Source organism: Salvia miltiorrhiza, unplaced genomic scaffold (genome assembly GCF_028751815.1).
Source record: "Salvia miltiorrhiza cultivar Shanhuang (shh) unplaced genomic scaffold, IMPLAD_Smil_shh fragScaff_scaffold_79, whole genome shotgun sequence".
Taxonomy (NCBI): Eukaryota; Viridiplantae; Streptophyta; class Magnoliopsida; order Lamiales; family Lamiaceae; genus Salvia; species Salvia miltiorrhiza.
This window is the reverse complement of record NW_026651486.1, coordinates 204,216-211,557: the sequence shown is the minus strand read 5'-3', so window position 1 is coordinate 211,557 and position 7,342 is coordinate 204,216. Positions and strand designations below refer to the sequence as shown.

At 34.1% G+C, this 7,342-nt stretch overlaps 1 long non-coding RNA gene across 1 annotated transcript; it reads left to right on the top strand.

Moving 5' to 3' along the window:
* Positions 1 to 579: 579 nt before the first annotated feature.
* Positions 580 to 3,618, top strand: LOC131003152 (uncharacterized). The gene is made up of 3 exons (XR_009094555.1): positions 580 to 818; positions 2,672 to 2,738; positions 3,342 to 3,618. It is a non-coding gene; the product is annotated as an uncharacterized LOC131003152 (long non-coding RNA).
* Positions 3,619 to 7,342: the final 3,724 nt, after the last annotated feature.

Below are 7,342 nucleotides of genomic sequence, written 5' to 3'. Positions count from 1 at the left end.
GGTTTAGATCCCTTGTTTGATTTACTTTGTAAAGAGATGAAGAGTTATATGAAGTTTTGTTGTTATATTTTAAAGATGTTGAGATGTTCTTTTGATGATGTGAGGATGATGTGGGATTTTATATCCGTATTTGAGTTTGAGTATTTGAATAATTCTAGATAACTATTTGAATGAGAACGGTGAACTCGGAAGTGAAATCTGAGTCCGTTAAGACGTTTTTGAAATTTTTGACTTTTTGACGATGAATAGTAAAGTACGGCTATTTCGTCTTTTTGTCGACTTTCAAAATCTTACGTGCACGTCGTCGAGAAATATTCTTAGTTTTTCGATACGAGTCCAATAATGAAAGTTTTTATTTTTGGACGACGAGTGAATAGTAAATCGGGATTTCTCGATAAACGTGTAAATCTCGTTTATCAGAATTTCGAGAACGAGCTTGTATTTTCTATATTTATATAGAATTACGAGTGTAATAAAAGTGAGTACGAGTTGAGAGGGCGAGTAACGAAGAGTATGGGTAGTTAGTCGTTAAAACGAGACGAGACGAAACGAGATATTTAACGACTAACGGGTTAATATCCTAAATATCTAACCTACCCTACCCCTAACCACCCCCAAACCTCCCAAAACCCCTTTCCCCTCACTAACTCACGCTATATCAGCCCACACCACACACACAACTCACATATTCACACACACAACACCTAAAACACACACTACACACGCCATTTTCCATTTAAGCTTGGACGGAGCTTTTGACCTCCGATTTGAGCACCGAGACGAGCGCCGATCATCTTTTCGATCACGTATCTAAGTAGGTAAGATCTTTACCTACGTTTTGATGGTTTTATTTTCGATTTTCGTCGACGTCGAAAAACGTCGATTCTCGACTTTATTTTGAAACGACGTCGGATCGTCGTGAAATTTTAGTATGTTGTTCTTGGGTAAATGTTGAGCATGTTTAATGAAGGGAGTAAGAACGGAACGAACCGTAGCTATGAAACCCATGAGGGCAGCCCCGTTTTTCACATATTAGCTTGTCTTTCGATTTTTGTTTGATCGTTTTGACTTGATATTTGTGCTTAGGGGTATGCTAGAATCGATATATATTAAATTCGTATTTTTCCAAGCACGAAAATTGTATAAATTTTTAGAGTATGATTATTTAAATTCGTGAAGTTTGAGACGTTGCATAATGAATATTATTGCGTATATGTGTTCTACGATATCACATGAGCATGCTAATTGATTTACAATTTATGGATGATAATTGTTGAACGAAATTAAAACTGGAATTCTGTCAAAATTTTACAGCAGTTTCAAGCTTATGTTTCGATGAGTTTTCATTGCTTGATGGCTCTGAAATTTTAATATGTTTATCTATGATATGTGTATTTCGTTGCTGCAAAATTTCATGTCTTTTGGATGATGTTTGCTATTTTAAAGATATTTTGAAAAATCCTTGACAGAATCTGTCAACTATTGGTAGACTTTACAAAAACGTTTATATCTATTAATCCATGAAGGATTTTGCATCACCGTTTTTTTTAAACGAAACTAGACTTCAATACTTTTCTAAAAACATAAGATTTCGATTTTTATGACCTCTGAAACAGAGCAGTTTATTATTTCAAAAATGCCCTGTTCTACTGTCATATTTGTCCAACAGTAAAAGTGTATGAGTTTCATTGTTTATTTGGCAGATCATATGAACGTTTTCTCTTGTGAAATTTTAACCAAATCTTCAAGGATACCTTTAGTTTTGGATGATTAAATTTGATGGAATTTTATTAAGGTTTGCCTTGGTTTCTAATGGCCTAAACAAAATTGGCAGAAACTGTCAATCTTTGACAGCCTGCACTGAAAGAGCAATATCTCCAAAAACCTTTAACCTTTTTGGTTAACTACCATTTTTAGAGTGAACTACACTTCATGAAGTTTTTGAGATCAATTGGTATGAGAGTTTATGATGATTGAGTTGGTTGTTATGAATTTTTAAAGATGACACAAAAACAGCAAAACTTTCTAGAAAACAACTTGATTATATTTGTTTTGATGGATGATACGATATGACTAAATGGTGTGAGTTGTGAGAGTTATGATTAACGCACATAAATGTTGGTATCTGACACTCGAACAATTGGTGTCGAGTATAAATGATAGTTTACTGATAAAGAGTTTTGATGATTTTGAATTGTTTGGTTTGCGTTGAAAAGATGTCAAGATGTTAAGTTTTGAGTCGAGAGACGAGTTCACGTAGTGAGATTCACGCGTTGAAATCTCGTGGCTGACATTATATATGAATAGGTCATGTCGAAATTTTTAGTGAAATTAGAATTTGAGCATAGTCAATTCTTGTTGACCTGTGACTCAAATACATACCTAATGGAAAGTTTAACTTTCTAATTGGTTAATTAGACGAGATGAGAGCGAATAGATCTGCTAAGAAAGTGGACTTTTCGATGTGTTAAATATTTATTTTAATTGAAGCGCTGCTAATTATAACATAAGGATGTTATAATTAATGAGTAATGACGAGAGATAATAATTGTTATATTGATTAACAATCAAGAGAGATGAACATTAGAGATACTAATGTTTCATAAAAGAGATTAGATTATTAATCGAGGTTTCTTTTATAACTTCTCACCAATTCTTCATAACGATGAAGGTCCTTTTGGGAAGTAACGACTTGAGGGAGAGAGTGACGTTACTCATTGATACAGAGACACAACGAGGTGGGCATTACTTTTACTATACGTATATAGAGATCCCCTGCGTGTCGTAGGCCTCTTATACGAATGAATGCATGAGATGATTTAACTGTTAATTTCAGTTTTATATATCTATCAAATGAGTTTAATGTTACATTTGAGCAAGTTATTTCGTTACAAAATATTTGAGTTAAAGTTATTTCAAGTATTGTCTTGCCATAAAATGTTTAAATTTTAGTATGATATCTATCTGCTTTGGCTTTGCCAATGATGCAATCGAATTCGGGTCCTGAGCAGTTGATAGCTATCCTGCCAGGGCTAGTGTACACCAGTGACCGTGAGTCATCTAGCGGGTTGGCCGGTCAAGTGACCGTGAGAGGTGGCCACCTCTCCGGCACACAGTTTCAGATATGATAGATTACAAAAGAACTTAGTCTGATCAGACGAACTTTAAGAATCACAAATGAACTTAGTAAGCTTGGGCCTTTTTAGCGAAAAACTCCCTTGCTGTACTGATTATGATGGCATGACAATTTACAGTTTTGAAGCATGTATTTTTATACCTAGGCATACGTGCCCACTGAGTGCTTTTGTACTCAGCCCTGCATATGTTTTCTAAATGTGCAGGTTGAGCTGATGTGATGATGGTGCTGCAATGAGCGGAGTCTCCAGGGTTGTTAATAAATAGTTAACCTGTCTAGAATATGTCTTCATACATATGTCTAGCTACTTTCCGCTGCAAGATGTTGTTGATGTTATAGTATGTTATGTCATACTTTGAGTCTTAAGAGAATGGTTTCATATGATGTATAACTTGATTAATGATATTAATTAAGTTTTATGCTGTCTTTCATAGACTGTTTTCAATTGAGTATTAATGAATAAAAATGACGAGTTTTATTAAGATGAGTAAGTTTTACGGCTATAAATAACGCCCCTTTTCTTCCCCTTCTTCTTTAACCCCATCCCTAGTCGTGGATCACTCGGCCTAACTATCCCTAGTTAGGGCGGGCTGTGACAGAGGAAGATGAAGAGGTTCGGGAAGAAGGAGAGGGCGAACGCGAGGGTCGAAGAGCAGAAGTGGAAGCCATTATCAGAAATACCAATCCTAGGGTTTTCTAGCACGCTCAATCAGAGCACCAAATAATCACACCCCTACGCTACAACTAATCACAAGAGTTGGGAGAGAAGGGTATGCGAATTACCTAGGTCAAATAAAGTTTGATTGCAAAATACCGGAGCGGAAGGGTCGCTGAAGATACGCCGGAACAGGAGGGAGAATCGCCGGAATTTGCAGAAGAGGGAGTTTGATAAAACCGGAGAAGAAGAATAGTGAAAAACGGGAGTTCGAATCGACTAAGTAAAAGTATACGCGGGCAACTACCAACATGCGGGATGAACAACACGTGGCATACGGAAATAAATCGACGGCTAAAAATTCCTACGGAAAGACGAAAGGACGCAAGGGTTAAAAAGGTAACCTCGGGGTATGAGAAAAGCACTGTAGCTCGGACAGGCATTTAATGTGGGTGACGTCACCCACGCGGGCGAGTCCTCTGACTAGTCGCACTAATCCAGAGTGAACTAGCCAGACTAGGGGGTGGGAGTAACAGAAACACTGGAGAATAATTTATAGAGTTTATCTTTGCTTTCTTATAATATTAAGCTTCTCGTGTCTTCAAGATCTGCAGGAATCAGGGAAAACATCATAGCACCAGCTTTAATAATACTTCAATGGTTGAACACGAAGAATACCCGGTTCAACCAGACTAGAGGGGGGAGTGGTTGATGAGGAGTAATATGTGCAGAGTAGAGAAATGATACAAATCAGAAGAATCATCCTTACCAAAGGGATTTCATCCTCATCAGAGACGTCATCGTCGTCAGAGAAGTCCTCCACGCCAGAGAAGTCATCATCGTCAGAGAAGTCCTCCACGCCAGAGAAGTCATCATCGTCAGAGAAGTCATTCACGTCAGAGAAGTCCTCCGCGCCAGAGAAGTCATCCGTGCCAGAGAAATCGCCTCCATCAGAAGGATCGCCAAAGACGCGGAGGGTTTTCCCGCGTGAAGATGAAATTCCTGATATACCCTTCGACCACGCCAAGTGCATGCGATGACACCAATTTTACTATTTTACCCTTCCCTGTACCCTATAAATAGATCTTAGCTTGTGTATGACAATCACGCTATCATTTGCTCTTGAATACTACAGTTACATTTTGCTCTCGTGCTCGATTCTCCGATTGTTACTTCATCCTTTCCGATCAACTTTACTAGGTATAGTTTACGCCTTTCATTCCGTAGTTTAGGTGTTGGTTTCGTTAAACACCACTTTTATTTGATTTTATTTTATTTCTGTCTAGTTTTAGACGTTCATCATCATTCCTTTGTTTCTTTGCTTGAATACTGAGTGAGAATTTGTGTTGAACTAGTGTTTTACCCGTGCGATGCACGGGATTACATATGTTGTTAAAGTTTTATTGTAACATATTCTCGAAGACATTTTTGTATAATCTCTAAAATAAATGAGTTTTAAAAATATTTTATTATACAATTGTTATACCATTTATATTACTACTAAAATATATTTAAGACTATCATTTTTAATTACATAAAAATCAATGTAAAAATAATAAGACATGAAAAGACAATTGGAAACTTCTCATCTTATTATTATAAATTTTGGAAAATTTCTTTATATACTAACATTTGTAGTAGACGAACATTCTACTTTGTCTTCATTATATATCAAGATTTCAGACCCCTTCAACTTGTCTTCCATCATTGCAAAGTACAGTTTAACTACTTTGTGATAAACCACACCAATTACATCTACATATATAAATGCATACCAATAATGTAGATATATCAAAATGTTGAGTTTATAAAAATATGAATTTTGAGTTTATCAATTGAATATGCATGTATAAGGAAATAATGAAATAAACACATTACCAAATAGCATATTGTCATTGCAATGGAGGCCACTTCTTCAAAACTTTTAAAGTTAAATAGTTGGCGTGGAAAACCTTCTTCATAAATTTCAACTATATGACTACTATTAATAAATTTAATATAGTAGACATTTGTCGTTGTTCTATACTTTTTGTTGGAATCATGCATCACCAAAAGTTTTTTTATGGCATAAACACTGTCTTCTTTCAAGATATGTTTGAACTTGGAGATCAACGTGCGATCAAGTGTAGCATGGATGTGGTCACCCTATATTAAAAAAACAACTAAATTAGAAAAACATAATAATGTTGCAAAAATGCTTAAATACATAATAGTTTAGTGAATAGAGAATTTTTACCTCACGATCATGAAAAATACACTCATAGCTGATAACATTGTTGGTGCTTTGAGATGAGCGGTTGTATGCACGCACAAGTCTCATTTTAATTGTAGATCTGGTATTATTTGGTTGCAAGTTTTTTACTATAGACCACATGGTCGGCATGCTTGTGATTAGAGAAATGATGAATATCAAAATGAGAAGGGAGTATAAGTAAAATTTTAACACGAAAAGTTAGTTTATATAGGCCATGGGGATGCACATTTCATGGGAGATATATATGAAACTTATATATTTAATATATTATATTAAATGAGATGCTTTTTTGGAGATATATAAGGAATGTTGTCAAATTACACATTTCACTCTATCACCCTCTCTCTCTCTCTCTCTCTCTCTCTCTCTCTCTATTGACGCCATGCATACCTTGAAATAAGGCTTCTTCATCGTCTAGCTATGAAGATCATACAAAAAATCCCATTGATCATGCATACCAATCCTTTTGTTTAGCGTGTAAATCAGTAAGAATTAATATGAGATATTGCTAGAGTTCGTAAATAAGTTTTTATTCTCTTGAATTGAAAAACTATCTATAGTCAAAAATTGCGTGTAAATGAAAAATAATATTCACTTTTGCAAATGACTACAAGATCCCATGCAATTTATATGTATTTATATTATGAATTTTAAATATTAGATGTTTTTCACAAAAGATTTAATTGAAATTGATAATTTTTCACAAAACTATAAATTTATATTGGATATTTCATTATAAATTTATCTAAAAATATATAAATTCACAAGAAAAGGATATTTTCAAAAAATATAAATTCTAAGTATAAATTCATAAATTTACTATTGGTGATTTTAAATTTTAAATATTGGATATTTAAATTCACACGGGTAAATTCACAATATATATATATATATATATATATATATATATATATATTTCAAAATTTATATAAATTCACACTGAAAAATATTGGTGACTTTAAATTTTAAATATTGGATATTTATATAAATTTATCTAAAAAAATATAAATTCACAAAAATAAAGGATATTTTTCACAAAACTATAAATTGCATGATATAAAAGAGCACTGTATAGATTGTAGCAAGTGGGCCCCGCAACTTATATATATCATCCTATGAATTAGTGAACTTTCTAAATATAAATCAACTTTCCAAAAATAGATTGAGTAAAAGAGCGGGAATTTTTTTTTGCTAGATGGACCAACTTTTATATATGTATAGATTACTCATGTTGATTCATGCATGTGAATTTTGTGAACACATATATAAAACATATAATCCCTTGTATTCATAATGT